Raw genomic sequence first — 18,443 nt, 5'->3', positions numbered from 1 at the left:
GCAGTGCTCAGTCCAGTGCCCTCTCCACTAGGCCATGCTGGCTGCCAATGAGTTTATTTTACATGATTCTCCTGTTTGGTACTTCAGGATGTGTTTAGTATGAAAGTAAACAATAACTGCATGCAATTCTAGCAGAAAATTCCATCCCTCTTTAGGTAATTTAAAAAAAAAGTATATTAAACATTTATTCAGTTTAATTTCTCTCTGTTATCGAACTTGACTTACTGCTCTGAAAATGGGATGGCAGTTGACTTCTGGTTTTCTTGTGAGGATATAAGAACATCTGTCAGTTCACTGTTTCTGAACCTTCTTTGCTCCTCCATATGTGCACCTCAAATTTCAGGTTGGGTCACTAGTGTCCTCTTCTCCCTCCCTCTCTCCCCCCGCCCCCCCATGGAACCTTCCAAAGCTTTGGGCATCTGTGAGTCTTAAGTGTGCTGGATACAGAAGTTTTTGATAAACTTTTTGATATTTTTATTATATAGTGAATAAAGGAAATTACAGGTAATATTTCCTTTGTTTATTATAGATAATGAACTGAATTTTGTGTTCATCATGTCCTTTTTAGAGCTAGTGGATCTCATCCTCTCATGCCTAGTTTTTATTAATAAATTGGAAGACAAACGATCTTTCCTCCTTTTTTCAACTTTTTTAAAAATATGGCAGCAAACAAGTACTGCTGAATATTTTTTGTTGAACTTTAAATGATTTTAATAGATTAGCCCTTAATTGTCAATTTAAAATTTAATCTAAAATTAATATATATAATCTTTTTAAAATAAATCTGTATTTTAAATTAAAAAATAAAAGATTTTTATCTACCCTGCTTTTGGAATCTGCTTGCTCATTCCAACAGGGCTAACAGCAGCTTTGTTGAATTCCTGTATTTTTGTGTCCTGCCCCTCCTTCTGGAATATTGTAGAATTGACTGCATGGGACACAAGTTCAGCGCCTCTGCTGTAGAGATCAGGAGCTTGCTTGCTTTGTTTGGAGAGCCTTTTTTCCTATAATCATGTTCCTTTCTCTTGGCTCTCTGGCTGCATGTACTTCGTGCTATATCGTATCCTGGTTCAATGTGTGAACTAAAGGGTCTCCTACAGGAACTAAAGTCCCTGTGGGGGTGATTAATGCAAATCCCCAGTGCAAATAACACATCTGTGGACGTCCCCCCCCCCCCCTCTTGGGGAAATAGCATATACTAGTTTGACCTGGTTCAAGAGACCTGGCAAACCGAGAACTTGAAATGGTATCAAGTGACTGCTCTGACAGAGAGAGAAATTGCTCACACTCAATCCAAGAACTGACATAAAACTGTGACAGAGGTAGGTGTGTGAAGTCCTGAAGTACTTTAATCCTATCAGGGTCTCCATGTGGATGGTGGGTGACAGCTGGTAAACTATACAACTGCGTGTAAATTGCTTATTGCTTTGATGATTTCTCTGTAATACTTTTGGTCTGAATAAATAGTTCTTTGCTTTATGAAAGCTGGCTGGTCACTTGACCCTCTTAGACTTATTATCAGGGCTCCTGAAACTGTTCACGATAAGTAAAAGCTCCCTCAAATGTGGCTTTGAATCTCTTTCCATCTGTCTCATTGCTGCTATGATTTGCATGGTTATGGCTCTTGCTGCCCTTGCTCAGGCCGTTTCGCCATTTATTTGTGCAAGGAAGTCTCTGTAGAGAGCTGGTGAGTGTTTCCATAGTGGCATGACCTTTACAAGATTGATGGTAAGGGTCTCAGCCCTCTTGAGATACAAAACCCCAAACTTTAGCAGTTTTCTGTGTTTACATGCTTTGAGTTTACTTCAAGCCATAGCACACAAAAGTCCGTTGGCCCTGGTCTACAGTTGGGTGGTGGTGGGGAAATATCGATCTAAGTTCCGCGACTTCAGCTACTTGAATAACGTAGCTGAAGTCGACATACTTAGATTGACTTACTGTGGTGTCTTCACCGTGGTGAGTCGACTGCTGCTGCTCCCCTGTCGACTCTGCCTGCGCCTTTCGCGGTGCTGGAGTACAGGAGTGGACAGGAGAGGGCTTGGGGGTCGATTTATTGCGTCTAGACTATTTATCGCATCGATCACTGCCCACCAATCCGGCAGGTAGTGTAGACATACCCTATGTCACACAAGTGGAGCCTGAACTTAATGCTACAAGGCCTGGTCACCCTTTCAGTCCTTGGCTAATGCCTCTTCTATTTAAAGGTAAGCTTTCTCTTATCAATTATCTTCATGAGGAGATCAAATTGCTTAGAAATGGTTTCACTACAACATGTACATTTACAGTTCTTTCTGGATAAGGTGGTACAAAGACCTACTCCATACCAAAAAAGAACACGGGGTTTCACGCAAACCAGTCCATTTCCTTGACATAATTTTTACCTAGTTCTAAATGTCCTCTGGAAATACTAAATGCTTTGTGCGTTGGGACTTAATCATCTACCTTTGGCCATGGAAAAGACTGAATGTTTCTTTCCTTCTTTATGGCAGTTACAAGAAGGAATATAATAAGGTTGGTTGCTCATTGGCTTATGTCAGCCATCTTTTGTGTTTATATGGCAGTCAGGATAAACCCTCTGCAGGACATCCTACCATCTCCTGGAATGTGGAATTACATCCAATGTGGAATTACAGCTTCTGTAAAATAAGATTTACAGAGCCGTACTGGATTGTCCATTAACTTCTTCACCAGCTGTTATAAAATTGGCAATTTACCATGGGAGAGGCCAGTACCCAATCTGCTCTTATTTCACAGTAGCCAAGCAAAGTGTGTGGTCAGAGTGGGGGAGGGGAGGGGAGAAGTCCAAAATCCATTTTTGGTGTTTGTTTTATTTCCCTTCAAACCCATCCACTTCCTCCAGCCCCCAGTTTTTTGGTAGTTCTAGAAGCAATGGCCTGTGAGCCAAAATGTCATGTTTGAAAGGCATTTAAAAAGCCTTTCCTGTAACTTTGGTTTCTCCTAATATGGCATTTATTTCTCTAGCCAGACCCTGCATTGAGGAGAAATATACATGTTTGAATATGAAAAATGCAAGACTTTTTTTTTCTTTTGCTTTCTTTATTTCTGCTAGACATGTTTCTAGCTCCTGAATTAATTGCCTGTTTCCAAATTGTCCCTTGTGAGGTTTTTTCCCCATGTTTTTCATCGGTTGTCTATATAGGTCTTCTAGTTCCTCATCCTTGCAAGCCATCATCTGGAGGATCCATGCCTGGGGTGAGGGAAAGAGGGAGACAGACAACTAAGAAAAGTTGCCTTTGTACAGTGTGAAATGGGTAAGCACATCCTAGCTGTAATGCCAAGAACAATGATTCCCTTACAATTGGAAATCACGATTACATGTTTTAAAAAAAAAAAATAAAATAAAAAATCCAGGAACTAATTTTGAGCATCAGTGTGACAGCACCTTGAATTCTTCTTGCAGTTTACCCAAGCTATCTTTTTTAGTATGTTTGGTGTTCATGCACAATTACATATTTGCATAGCTCTTTCAGTCTTTGAAAACCTGTACCCATACTAAACCTCATAGTGCTCCTGTTAGCTAGCTAAATGTCCTCATGTTATAGATGGAGAAATACGTGCAGAGGTTAATTGAGTTGCACAAGGTCACAGTGAGTACCTGGCAGAAGCGCAAGTAGAATGTGAAATTCCTGGCTCCCAGGCAGATGGGCCATCTAATAGAACACTGTGTGGACTGCTTCCTTTGGATTTGTTTTTAAGAGTGATGTTTGGTAAGATGGAAGAATAGGCGACTCTTCCTTGAGTTGCTGTAAATTTCTAAAATAATAAATATTTCATGTGAGAACTTGTTCTTCCACATAATTCTCAACCCTTCTCTCATCACACATGTGCACTATCATCTACTGGTCGACTGTGAAAAATCTACGTCGGTCAATATCTTGCTGATTGTCACTATTTAATGCTGTAAGCCCTCTGGCTTAATGCCAAAAGAATCTCCTAACAATGGTGTTAATCATGGGGCTCACATACTTGTGATTACTTACAAGAGTCTCCATTCCAAACTGCCTCTGATCTCAAGGTCAGTAACTCTGAGGGTCAGAGTTTACAGACAATTATATTAAACATTTGTTTTCTTTGTGAACTTGTTTCATGAAAGTCCCGTCGCCCCCCCCCCCCCCCAACATTTTAGCAGGGGTTATTTTTAAACTTATTTTTCAGATAAACCATGTATGGTGATTATCCATTTACCTAAACTGTCAATTAGCAATTAGTATGACATCCATATTTTTAAATGTTATATTATTTTAAATGTATTTAAAATTGCTTTTAGAGCTAATTTTATAGGACATTTCTGTCTCAAATTTTAATGTAATGCAGAATATTTCACAATAACGCCTAGGTTAACAATGATAGTCTTGCTGTATTGTGCAAAAAAGGCTTCTGTTCAGACCCAGCTGGGTTTCAGGCTTAATTCATTGCTCTATGGTGGGATCACCACAGCTGCTGTGGGGCCTTTACAAATGCAAAAAAGCTGTCAGTGTTTGTTTCATCAGATGCATAAGTGATGAGGCCAAGTTGAGGAATCCATTCCACTGTGCATGAGTTTTAAAATATTTGGCACATACTATGCCTTAAAGCAAACAAATCTTGGGAATAGGACCAGTTTAAGCTTAGTCTAGTTCAGTCTTTCAACAACATTTAACTTGAGTTCATAAAAATGTTATGGTGTACCTGGCTTTTTCTCCCGAGCAATACAATTCTTCCCCTGCCCTCCAAAAAAGCTGTTTGTTTGGATTTTAATAGTTGCAAACAAGCACAAGATTAAAATATTTAAAAAACTTTAATTTAGATTTTATTTTATTTTTTATTTTTTTTAACCACATTCTGGACAAGATGCTCTATAAGTCATATTACCAATCTCTCTCGGGTCCCCAGAAGTCACTGCCACTTTGGCAGACAGAGACTGAACAGAGCTCCTTCTAGCCAATTAAGGAGTAATGTTGGTTAATTGGCTTCAGAGGTTGCTGTTTAACATGGCAAGGCATGCCCCTGTACCTAGGGGCTCATTGTATTGCCTCTGCACCACTTCCATTTCCATTTGGTTGAGACAGTAGGAATATATCCCAGAACAGACTTCATGCTTTGCACTAAGCTAGTCTGGCACATTTTTCAGTTCTTAAACTCTTTCTCACTCAATGCTCCTCTGATCTTTTAATCTTACTGTAGTGTACTGACTATGCATACACCACTTTTTTTTTTCTTTCTGTATGACTCCACCAGTGATAGCAGTGGTGGGAGCCCTTGTGTAGACCATGTGAAGGTATTTTAACCACTGTGTAGTTTAAGTCCGTCTCAAGGTGACTTCACTAAGTGCCTTTCTATAGTGGAGTTCTTTTAATGCTGATTAGTATATTTTCTGTATGATACAAACTGAGTGTAAGTACTGTACAATGGGAAGTAGGTCTCCAAATGGTAGAAATTTTTCTTTAGATTGGGAATGAAGTGTGTTTAAATGGTGTCAGCTTGGTTCAAAAAAGCTTCTTGCAGCTTTTTGGGAGGTGTTCTACTGGCATAGTAGACATGTATCTGATTAAGAGTGAAGCATATTTGTAGAACCATCCAAAAAACTACTTGTGGCTAGCCAGTGCTTTGATGGCGTATACAGAGATTAACGTGCATTTAGCATGGCTTAAAAGTAGTTGTATCCAAATCAGATTATGAAACTCATGCTGGTCAAGCCCATGCTATGTTCTAACTAGATGAAAAGCCCATGCCATAGTCCACATTGGGACATAGGTTAGAGCCAGGTGTATTTAACTCAGTTACAGTATTGGTCATGGCCACACACTCAAACCAGCCAGGCTGTTTCACAATATGGTTAGGACAAAGCTTTGTGTTATGTGGTATACGTGACACAAAGCTTTGTGTTATGTGGTATACGTGATGCCAGGATGTTTACAGCCCAGTGGGAATGTGGGGAGGAAAGAATTTACTTGTAATTTAATTGTATTTTGAATTTAATTGTAATGGCTACAGCTGCCCCATTCCTGTTCATTCCTCCCAACTGAATCCTGGAATGCTGTAGGGGCACTGTTTTGTGTAACAGGGTATTGACCCAACCATAGTACAGTACAGTTTGGTTTTGGTTGTGTGAACAGGATCAAACTCTTATAACAGTGTTATTGTTCTGCAGCCTTGGCCTGTACAAGGCTGTGGCACAGTTAACATGGCTTCATCCCGTCGACATAGGTAAGGCCAAATCATGTAATATGGTTGCACTACTGCTGTGTTATAATAGTGTTGACATCTTAACACTTGTAGATGGGCCTTCAGACTAATTGCCAAAACTTGGAAATGTATGCTTGCTGACAAGGGGAAGAACTGGAGTCCTGTTGGGCAGGGAAAACTATACAATTAGAGACTCCTCCCCCATTAGAGTGATTCAGGGCATGGATCCAAGCTGGTTAGCCAGATTGCAGTTTGCTGCCTTCCCTAGCTCCTCTTTCTGCTTCTGTCAGTCATTGCATTCAGCCTTCACTGAAACCTATACAACAGGTCTCTCCATCCTAAGGATGCCAACCCTCCAGGATTATCCGGGAGTTTCCAGTAATTAAAGATTAATCTTTAATTAAAGACCATTATGTGATTAAAACCTCTAGGAATACATCCAACCCAAATTGGCAACCCTGTTCCATCCTTGAACTAGTACAGTCCCCTCTTTAGAAAACTGTGGTAAATGCAAATGGGCAAAGACAAGTAGGGAGGGAAGGGGAGAACTAGTGAGGGGAAAGGCGAGAAAAGATGTGCACTAAGGCCTCATCTATGCTACAAAGTTCTGTGGACGTGAGCCGCTTTGTGTTGACCTAGTTGTGCATGTGTCTATACTTAAATTTGTCTCCCACCAATGTAAGTACCCTGTTACAGTGACTCAGTAATACCACTTTCCCAAGTGGCATTCATCCATGGTCAAAGTGCTGAGGTTGACACAGCTTGACAAAGACACTGTGTAATTAGGCCCACCCTAACAGTCCGCCAGTGGCTGTCCCACAGTGCCTGATGCTGACTGCTCTGGTTACAGTCGTGAACTCCATTGGTCTGCATGACCCCTAGGCAGAAGGCTCCCCTCCCCTGTAAAGCCACGTGAATTTTTGAAATGCCTCTTCCTGATGGCCCCACTTGGCAAGCACACCTAGCAGCTCTCCCTTGTTGTGTGCAACTGCCCAGCTGACCATGCCAGCTATATGCTCCAAATGTTCTCTGGCTTGGAGTAGACAGAAGATATTGGGCCTGTGGGGAGAAAAGGCTATGCAAGCACAGCTACGGACCAACTGTAGAAACATGGACATCTATGAGCAGATTGCACAGGAGATGGAAGAGGAGGGGTATGGCGGGCCAGCCGCAGTGCCGTGTGAAGGGGAAGGAACTGCATCAGGCATATCAGAAGGCCAGGGAGGCCAACAGTTGATCTGGTGCTGATGTAAAAGAGGCCTGTCATACCTGGCGGAGACACCACCACCACACCGCAGACCATCTTGGATACCTCTGAGGAGCCCAAGCACAGGCCCTTGGTGTGACCAGCAAGGGATGAGATGGAGGAGGAAGAGGAGTCAGGTGGGAGACGTGTGACTTGGCGCTTCAGCTGTGTCATGAGCCAGGATCTGTTTGAGGCTCCAGTGCAGTCCAGTCAGTCCCAGCAGGAGCCCGATGCACTGGAAGGAAACTTGGGTAAGTGTTTAAATTTATTTCCCATTAAAATGATGTAGCAATGGTCTTCCCTCCCCTCCCCCCCAATTTAACAGGGTACAGCTATCAACTTTTCATCAATGTACATGTACTAGAAGAGGCAGCAGTACAACAAAGAGAGGTACTGTTCTGATCTGCTTTTCATTCCCCTGTAGAGCTCGGTAAGGAGAGGCCATGCCGAGAAGTTTGTTTATGTACACAGGGATGTTCCTTGAATTCTCTTGAGAGATCTTGATGAAACTTTCTTGGAGGTTTGCTCTGCAATCCTCTCCTGAGGGTTTCTAGGAATAGCAGCCTTATTTTTTCTTCCATTGTAGGACACTTTCCCATGCTGGTCCGTAATTACTGTAATGGTGCTGGCCAAAGTTCACAGGCTAGCAGCCTACAGGCACGGGCGGCTTTGGGATGGCGGCAGCAGCAGCTATGTTCTCTGTGCTTTTGTTACCCTCAGGAGTGAGAGATTGGCTAAAATCACCACTGCTTGTGGAAAATGGTCCCAGTGCCCGGTGTTGATAGTTTCTTGCAACTGAGCAATTCCCTTCTCATTTCCCACACCCCTGATGGGCCATACTCACTCTGGCTGGAGCTGTGAGTGGTGCTGTGCACAAGCATTCTGACACAGAAGTGCCAATAAGCCTGTCTTTAAAAAACAAACAAAAAAAACAAACAACAAAACAAAAAAAAACACTTTAGGGGAGCAAGGGAAAGGAGTTTGAATCTTAACTTTCATTTGCCACTGTTACTATACTGAGAATGATACCTCTGTTTTTCATCTGCAGCTGCTGCTATGGCAGCCTTGAGAGTCTCCCTCTCCACACCCATGGATGGCCTGAGCCAGATGAGGAAGAGGACTTGGGATGATATGTTTGATGACATCCTGCAAAAGACTGTGCTGCATAGAGTGTGAGCACAGGGCCTGGAGGGTGAACTTTGTAGTCAGCCTGAGGAAGGAAAGAGCAGACAGGAGAGAGGCCCAGGAGTCCCAGCAGGAAAAGTAGAGGGAGATGTAGCAGGATATAATGGGGCTCCTCTGGCATGAAAACCAGATGCTGGAGACTCTTGTGGACTTACAGGCTCAACAGTCATGAGCTCCCCTCCCTTTACAATGCATGGAAGACTTCATTACAGCACCTTCCTGCATCCACCCCTCCCCATTCCATGTTGCATTGGGGACGCATCGCTGCTCCATCCCTAACTCTGCACACCAGGAGACATTAAGGACAACCACAGCTTCACATACAATGACCTGTGAAAACCACAGTTGCTGTATGTGTAGCTAAAAATTACATGAATATTCTTTCCCCGTGTTTAGTTCTGTTCCATATATTAAAAAAATAATAAATTAATTTGCTTTTAAATTGCACAGATTGGTTTTTTGCACTGATTTTGTTACTCAAAATTCTATTTGGAAAATAATTAATCTTTATTAATTCACGACATACAGAGTCCCTAGACTTTACAGTCAGAAGGGATCACTGTGATCATCTAGTCTGACCTCCTGCACATTGCAAACCACACAACCTCACCCACTCCTGTAATAGGTCTCTAACCTCTGGCTGAGTTAATGAAATCCTCAAATCATGGTTTAAAGACGTCAAGATACAGAGGATTCACCATTTACGCTAGTTTTAAACGGCAAGTGACCCGTGCCCCATGCTGCAGAGAAAGGCGAAAAACACCCAGGCTCTGCAGAGTGCCTAGCAATTCTGAAAGCTCCCACTTCTTTATAACTGTACAGTGTGACACAACTCATAGACATACATCAAGTACCACTCAGTTTCTTACAGGCCCCAAAACAGAAGGGCCAGACAGAGCACAGTATACTGCAGTGCATTTCTGTGGCTCACTGTTAAATTGCTCTTTCAGAGCCTCCCTAAGCTGAATAGTTCTGCCTTGAGCTTTTCTAATAGCCCTTGTGTCTGGCTCTTCACGTTCATCAGACAGCCGCTCCACCTCTGCTTTCCATCCGGACTGCACCTTTCTCTCCCTTTCTTTCACAGATATTATGCAGGACACAGCAGGTAGCTATAACTATTGAGACTTTTTTTCACTGAGAGCCAATCTTGTGAGTAAACAACGTCATTGTCCTTCAGTCTACCAAAAGTGTATTCAAATGTCATTCTGTACTGCTAGGTCAGTAGCTGAATCTTTCCTAAGTGCTGTCGAAGTGGCCAGTGTAAGGATGCTGTATCCTCCAGGATTGCTGTTGGCATTTTAACATTGAGAGTGGTAATTCACTGGCCGGGAAAAAGAGTCCCTGCTTGTAGCCTTCTGAACAGTCGTGTTCTTAAAGAAGCAAGTGTCATGAACTTTCCCTGATCAGGCAACATTGATGTTGGTGAAGTACCCCCAGTGATTGATCAACTCTTGCATAACCCTAGAAAAATAGCCCTTTGTGATGATGTACTTTGTGACAAGGTGGTCTGGTGCCAAAATAAGAATATGCTCCACCGCAGTTTGGGAACCCCACTGCTGCAAATCCATCCACTATGTCCTGCATGTTGCTGAGAGTCACAGTCCTGCATAGCAGGAGACGATTAATGACTCTGCATGCTTGCATAACAATGGCCCGCACAGTGGATGTTCCAACTCCAAAATGATTTTCCACTAACAGTAGCAATCTGGTGTTGCAGCTTTCCGCAGTGCGCTCACTGCTCACATCTCCACTGTCAGTGCAGCTTTAATTTTGGTGTCCTCACGCTGGAGTGTTGGGGTGAGCTCAGCACACAGATTCAGGAATGTGGCCTTGCACATCTGAAACTTCTGTAGTCACTGCTCATCATCCCAGTCCTACATTATGATGCAGTTCCCACCAGTCAATGCCCATTTCTCATGCCCAGAAGTGGTACTCCTTGAATGCCACCAACAACCTTGAATTGATTCTCGCTGTGTCCCACAGTGGTCGGTTCTCCATGATATTGTCATGTTCCTTGCTGATTTGGTGGTTCTTGCGGCTCTGTAAATACCAGAGGATCATGCATCCTGTGCTCGCAAGGCTGATGAGAATAGTGCATGTGCAAGCTCCATGCTTCTGTCAGAGATGGCAAACAGTGAGATGGCCACATGAGAGTGTAATTTTTAAAAAGTCACAAAAATTATGGGATATAAATGACATTATGGGATGGAGACAGTTGCATGCTGGAAAGTTGACTCTTCGGTCCTGTTACCCTTGAGCCAACTCATTTCTGCCCACTATGCATTGCCAAAAGTTCCCAAGAGACAGTGCACTGGATAGTGGTGGGTTGTACACTGGGATACTTACCCGTGGTGCACTGCACTTTGCGTCAACACACAAGCATTCCTGGTAAGTGCAGCGCCAATGCAAGAAGCCACATATGAACTTGCATAAGCGATATACTAACTGCAGTGGCTTTATGGCGACCTAACTTGGCGACTAAAGTTTATAGTATAGATATGGCCTAAGTGTGGGGTTTTCAAAAGAACCTAAGAGTCATGCACCAAATTCATTTTGAAATTAAGTGGATATCAAACTGCCCTAGACTCCAGCCAAAACCCCAGCCAAAAAGAAGTCAGGCTTATTAATATTGTGTATTATTTTAAATGTTTTTACATTTCAATTGATGTCTTAAGGGCTGTTCTCTATGGATGGAATTCATACAAACTTTTGACAAAAAATGTTTCCTCACGCGGGGGGGAAAGTGCAGTTGAAGCTGGCACTAAATATTTGGAGTTTTGTGCCTTTTCGCTATCTTCAGGTAACATACACTAAGTCTTATGAGGCATTGGTATTGCCTACAATGCACATGCATTTAACTTCATTGTGTGGAAATAAATATGGAGCGAGATGCCATACTTATGCTGCTACCATTAATGCCATTGTTAGTGACATGGCTAAAACCAAGCACATGAATAGACTATTTTTTTAAAAAAAAGGTTCCCATGATTTATTGTTTTCAGTGGCTTAGAACATTATTTCTAAATGTAGAGTTTGTTTAAAAAGATTCTAGTAAGAGTCTCACAAGACTGTGGCTATATATAACAGAATAAATCCAATATATGTATGAAACAATTTGCATCTGTTTTTTGTATCAGGAAGCTTAAAACAAAAGCCTCAGAATATGTTACCAGGACATAGAGTTGAATAGTTCTGTTTACTAATAAACTAATTTACAAAAAAAACCCAACCCCTGCTTGGTGCTTGGGGCACTGTACAAGATAATTAAAATAACAGCAAAACAATTAAATGACCCTATCAAAAGCTAAACAAATAAAAACGAATGAGTTTCATATGAAGCAAAAAAAAGGGGGGTGGGTGGGCAGATAAAGAGAGGAATGATAAGGAAGGGTAATAAATATTTGTCTAAATCTTGCTTCTTGCAGAAAGCTTACTGTGATAGAATCCGAGATGAATGATTCACTAAACTGCGTGGCTAATAATACACAGAGTGGGACAGGAAGAGACCAAAAGACAAGAAATCAGACTTGAAATTCCAGGTCTTTTGTGTTTCACAGTACTATAGAAGGACCAAGGTTATTTTAGTGAGGGGTCGGGGGGAAAGCAGGTGCTAGCTGTCCATCATAGTACTACTTTGCTGAGCATCAAAAGAGGACTTCCTAGTGTATTGTCCTTTTGAAGCTGACTTAGATGAAGTTGATACTTAACACTGCTTCAGATGTTCTTTAAAAATGATGTATTTGGGAAATGTGCTAACTTTCCTGACATTAATTTACTTGAAATGCTGCCTTTTATCTAAGGGATCTGTTCAGTAATACCAGACTTGATCTAAAATTCCAGCTGGATGCAAACATGTACTCTGTAATATTTATAATAACTTACATAAGTGGATCTATCTAGGTATATATTTCATGCTCATCACTGTAGTATAATATTTGATGGCTGCTGTTGCTCACAATATCTAAAAACCTGGTGAAATCCTTGCTCTATTGCAGTAAATAGCTAATCTCCAGCTGATTCTGTGTAGAGCTTGAATTTCATCCCTGAAGCTTTATAACAGATTTGCCATCTAGGGCCTGATCCACAGTCTATTAAAGTCAATGGACACATGCCCCTTAACTTCAGAGGGCTTTGGATCAGGACCTTAGAACTGTGGTATAGCTTAATAAAGGCCTGCATAGATTTTCCTTCTGGTATCTTAGAATATTTTTAGAATGTTACCAACGTTGACGCAGAAAAATATTTCTGTCATTGCAACCAATAGCTCCATGCAAACTCTAACCTAAAGCTGTAAAATAGTTTTGTGGTCTTTAGCTTTCTAAACTATCTAAATGCTTAATTATTTCAGTTTTTAATATAGTGTTGACAGTTATGAAACTGAAATTGAGAATGGCCATAACATTTTAGGGTAGTGTGGGTATGGTAGAGAGACTAACCACACTGCTTTGAATCATGAGGCCTGGTTATTCCACCTGCCTTAGAAAAGTACAATAAAATAAAATGTATAATATATCTAGCTGTTTAATTTTTCTTCAAACGACTCGTTTTCAGTTGATTGGTTTCTCTAATTCTTGACCTTTTATAGGGCTCAAACGTGGTCAATTACCAGCTAAGGCTCACTTAACCCTGTCTACACCAGAGAATTAAAAATCCATCTGGTATTATCATAGTTTTAACTAATAGTGGTAAAAATGCTGGAAGCTGCTGGAGCCTTGTCTACCCAGTTACACAATATTTTTGTGTAAGTTTAATTGCTAAGCAGAGTTGAATCTTCTCACAGGGCTCTTCCTTATAGATGTCTAGGAATCCAGATGAAACTCTGTTTATCACTCTTGGGTTAAATCTTCATGCTATAATTCCTTGTTACAACCAATCTTCAATGATCGATTTAAAGCTAAAGGAAAAATTGAAAACCTATCTGTTTACTGTTACCACATCAAAATTGAGTATATGGGCAAAGAAAATAGACTGGTCATTGAGTTACATTTACCACACAGGAGTCTTATTAAATAAGACCAAATTATTTTCTGGGCATTACTTCAAAACTTCATGGCTTTGTATACCTTTTTTTTTTAAATCTTAAAAACATAATTTATTAGCCCAAATCAATCTGGCAGTTTCCTTATTAGCCCTTAAATTGCCAGTGCTTTGCAGAATGATGCTGATGAGGAAAACACTTACAGGTTGCATATAGTCCTTGATGTAAAGTATATTAAGAAAATGTTTAATAAGTGTTCCAGTCATAAGCAACTATTATTATTAATACTTTATAACAAAAATAAAGTGTTTAAACTCTTAATGAGAGAGAGAGCCTTCGTTTCCATTAAAAAGTCAGCTTTAGATTTGTAAATACTGGCAAGGCTTGTCTTCATGGGGGCATCCAGTAAAGTTAATCCAAATTCATTTTTGAAGTGAATTAAACTAAACCAAATTAAGACTGTTTTAATTGTGAATGAGGGTGTTCACATGGAGGTTTAATGCAATTTAACTAATCTACTTCAAATTCATGCCTTTAGTTAATTTGGATTAATTTTCTTGGTTGTCCCTTTGTAGACAAGCCCTCATTCTCAAATTTAACACTTCTGTCAGCATTAAACACTGAAATGTGTTAAGAAATATAGTATCACGAGTACACTGGTGTTTTACCCTGTATGAAGTGTCACTTAATAAACGAGATGATCATCGTTTAACACAGTGGTTCCCAAAGTGGGCGATACTGCCCCCTGGGGGGTGCTGGAACGATCCAGGGGGGCAGTAGTAACCTCGGGTGCAATTGGGGGGCATTGAATAAAAATAAGGGGGCGGTGGAAGCATAAAGAAAGAAGAGAATATAAGAAAATTTTGAAAAAACGTTCATACATGTTTCATCTGCTGTGTAACATAGAGTTAAAGTTGTAGTGATTACTTTATTTTCCAAATAAATTGGTTATAATTTGTGAATCAGTTGTCAAGTCCACCAACAGCTCTTAACAAGCAAGTGTTGGCAGGCGAGCGTGTCGCGCATTGTCGGGAAGTCCAGCATGCATCGGCAGTAGGGTGACCAGACGTCCCGATTTTATCGGGACAGTCCCAATATTTCCTTCTTTGTCCCGCGTCCCGACCGATGTTCGGTCGGGACACTGGACAAAAAAGCAATTTTGCCCTCCGCTCCGGCGCTCACGCCCCCGCCCCCCACCCCGACTCCGCCCCCTCCCTCCCCCATTGGATCTCTCCATGGAGGGAGGAGGTTAGGAGGAGGGTCGGGCAACTACTAGGAGCGTGGGAGGGGAAGGGAAAGTTGCCGCGGTCCCACCGGGAAGGAGCCGTTGGAGCGCAGCCGAGCGGGAGAGGCGCGGGGCTCCCTGCTGGCGGCGGGACGCGCCGCATGTGCCCACGGCGGGCTGGGGGGCGGGAGGCTCTGCAGGGCTGGGAAAAGCCCTGGCTCCTGCCCGTTGCCCAGCCTGGAGCCCCTCAGGCGACCGGCCGCTGCTGTGGCTCGGCTGTGCCAGCCCTTGCACGCCTGCGGCCAGCCCCGGACTTTGCTTCTTGTCCCCCCCCATGCCCTCTTTATCCCTAGCCCCTTCTGCATCGGGGCCAGCTTTTGCCCTGGGGTGGGCAGCACGTGCGCCCGGCGCGGCTGGGGCCTGCTAATGCCCCCCGCCCCTGCGAAACTGCTTTTTTTTTGCTCCGCCCCCCTCCGCGTCCTGATATTTCATCCCTGTGATCTGGTCACCCTAATCGGCAGGCATATGTGCGTGTAATGACTTGTTTACAATACGATATATAAATAGGTGACATGTATGAAATCTAATTTAGATTGTTTCTGAATTGTGTAAAAAGCAGTTAACAATAGTGCAATAAGTATTTAAAATTTTTTATTCATATTCGATACCTTCGATCTTTACGGATTATGGATCACATACAAAGCAAATTGTATTATTGTTGTTTCAATAAAACAGCAATTTACACGTGAGTATTTTTATACATTTTCGTACATATCTACCGTACGGTTCTGTGTCTCTAGTGCTTACTAATAATAAAATCGTAGCAGGCTTGTGTCGGTACAGTACTATTTGAAGTGTATAGTCAATATATTTGTCATATTTTTTATTACAATATTAACGAAAACGGGAATGAAATCGTAAAAAAACTGTTAACTATAACATTTATTTATATCTATCGAATCTGTGTTAATTGGTAAATAAGGCGTGTGTTAATAAGGAACAATTATTTAAATAAGGGCAAACTAAATTAAAACTATTAACTGATTTTTAATTGCATATTGATTATTTTTTAAATTAATTATTTCTTGATAAATTTAGTTTGATATTTGACAATTTAATATCAAATACATATATCTATTGCTGAGCAAAGAACAAAACCCAGTTTATTAGTTTCATTAGTATTTTAGTTTGGTTGTCTTTTGCCGTATTACGCAAAAAACGCTGTATACCAGATGTCGTGGGCGATATTCTAATAACACATCTTTCTTTACTATATTGTAGGATGTAGGTAGAAATATAGATACATAAAAGAACGCAAATTTGTCACTGCATCTTTCTGTTTGTTCACTTAAAGAAGGTAGATTTCCAGGGGGGCGCTGAGTAATTTTTTTTTCTGAAAAGGGGGCGGTTAGCCAAATAAGTTTGGAAACCTTTGGTTTAACAGAAGATTCAGAAAAGCTAATTTTAATTTAATTTGAAAATATAGCTCAGTTTCAATCATAGAGAGGTTTGCTACTTAACCATTGGACCTCTAGCAGTAGTGGAGCAAAATGGTTGGAGTCATCCTTTTAAGCTTACGTCATCAGTCCTGCTAGGATAAATAGGGGGTAGTAGTGGGGTGGGGGGGAACAGCAATATATTTTGTATGTGGAATTGAAGAAACTTTGCTCCAAAAAGCAAGTGGCTAGTTATTAATATTATATTGCGAAGTTCTGTTGGAAGGATGGATTCTGGTTTATGGATGGTATGGTAATGAGGTGCCAATATAAGAAACTAAATAAGAAAGTGGATGCAACATATTGAGATTAGAAGGTGAGCGTGGCATGAAGCATGTGAAACATCTTGGACTCCTTTCCTTGGCACACATTTGCCTTTCCTTTCTCCCACCCTCATCCGCTTGCTTAATTCTCCATTACGTAATTTTAACATAGGAGAGCTTCTTCCTGTGCTTTAGTTGACAGAAAGTTCATTCACATGCAGCTGCGAAGTTGGTGTTTTCTTTTCACTGCTTTCTCACTTTAAAGACCTTGAGAACCACAAAACATTCTGTTGCCTCCACCTCCTTATTTAATTTTCAGAACTTGAAGCATAGTTTTAATTAAAGGAAGTTGGGGTTAGAGCCTCTTTGTTTGCTGGGTCATCTTACTCAAACAAGTAACTTAACCAGTTAAACTGCAATGTGGAAAATGCAAGTGATTGTGTAGCTACGTTAAGAAAATTTTAATTTGGTTTTTCATCTGTATTATTCTTGAGGTATATCCTCCAAGCAGTCTTAATGAACTCAATCTAGAGGTGTGCAGAGGCACATCTTATCACTTGACAAGCCAGCAAGATGGCATGCTATGACTGGCAGACATATCTTGAGCTTGTGTAATTGTCTGATCTTGTCATATGATAAATGAAGTGATGATTGTATTAAACAACAAAAAAGTTCAAAATAGCAGGAAGGGTCTGAATAAATCCACGAAATCAAAGAGATTCTCACTTGACAGCTTGTCAGCATGGTTTTTTTTTTTTTTTTTTTACTTTGAATAAATGCAATTTTAGGGAAAAAAACCAAAAGTACAACTGTATTAAGTGTTAGATGGACTGTCAGTCAGAATTTTTAACCTAACTCTGAATTTACTTACAGTTGTGGGAGTCAAGTCCCTTCAACAGTAGTTAAAAAAAACCCAAACCAAACTTTAGTTCTTAACAGCATCCAAAAGTTTGGTAACTAAAGATTTGTACACTGGCAAGTGAAAGATAAAACTTTTGTCTTTCAGAGGTGTTAAAAAAAACACACTCCCCCAAGACAAAAGTTTTGTCCATGACAAGCACTGGTGTGAATAGCGCTTTGTCGGCAGGAATGCCGCTCATTGGGGGTGGAAGTTTTTTGCTCTCCTGCTGACAAACAGCGGCTACACTGCGCACCTTTTAGCGGCATGGCTGTAGTAGCACAGCCATGTCGTTAAAAGCTGTGTAGTGTAGACATAGCCTAACTTTTGTATGTTAGCTGCCAAAGTCTGATTTGCACGATGAGCTTATTTAAAAAAGAGATTATAACAAGGTGAGGGTATGCAGAAAAATGAGAACCGGGATGAGCATAGTATTGATTTCAGGCAAATCTGTCTGAAAAAAATAGCAATTCCCTTTTTCTCCCATTCATCTGTCCACTTCACTGCTTGCTCATAGAGATAAATTAAATTCCATAATTTAGGTTTATTTTATTTTATTTTATTCAAATGGTAAAACTGGGTTGAGTAAGAGAAGTTTTTTTTTTTTTTTTTAATAAAAGATATTGCATTTCTCTTCCTGATGTAATAATGAAAAACAAGTAGTGTATATAAAGAAAAATGTTGTTTGTTTACTTTTGTGTATATTGAACTGTTGCCAAAGAGAATTCTTTTTCTGAAATTGTGAGGTATAGGAAAACTGTTTTTAATGTATCATCTGGAACTAAATGCAGTACAATGATATTTTGAAGGTTTACTTCAGCACCATGTTGCATCAAAAGAGCTGCAAAATATAGGGCCAGAAGCTGGATTTTTCAGAGGAGGTGAGGCAGTTAACCATGGAGAAAAGAATCTCAAATTTCTTCACACCTTTTGCTGCTTAAAGTACCACAAATCTGCATTCGGTCA

The 18,443-nt window shown here is 40.9% G+C and overlaps 1 protein-coding gene and 1 long non-coding RNA gene across 2 annotated transcripts in view; both read left to right on the top strand.

The window, feature by feature from the left end:
• The window catches only part of LOC117871805 (protein Jumonji-like), a 190,066-nt gene that overhangs the window by 15,340 nt on the left and 156,283 nt on the right, over positions 1-18,443 (top strand). The gene's annotated exons all lie outside the window — the stretch shown is intronic.
• LOC117873228 lies at positions 4,896-9,059 on the top strand. The gene is made up of 2 exons (XR_004644666.1): positions 4,896-7,683; positions 8,481-9,059. It is a non-coding gene; the product is annotated as an uncharacterized LOC117873228 (long non-coding RNA).

This window comes from Trachemys scripta, chromosome 2 (genome assembly GCF_013100865.1).
Source record: "Trachemys scripta elegans isolate TJP31775 chromosome 2, CAS_Tse_1.0, whole genome shotgun sequence".
Lineage (NCBI taxonomy): Eukaryota > Metazoa > Chordata > Testudines > Emydidae > Trachemys > Trachemys scripta.
The sequence above is the reverse complement of the archived record's forward strand: the minus strand, read 5'-3'. Positions and strand labels throughout refer to the sequence as shown.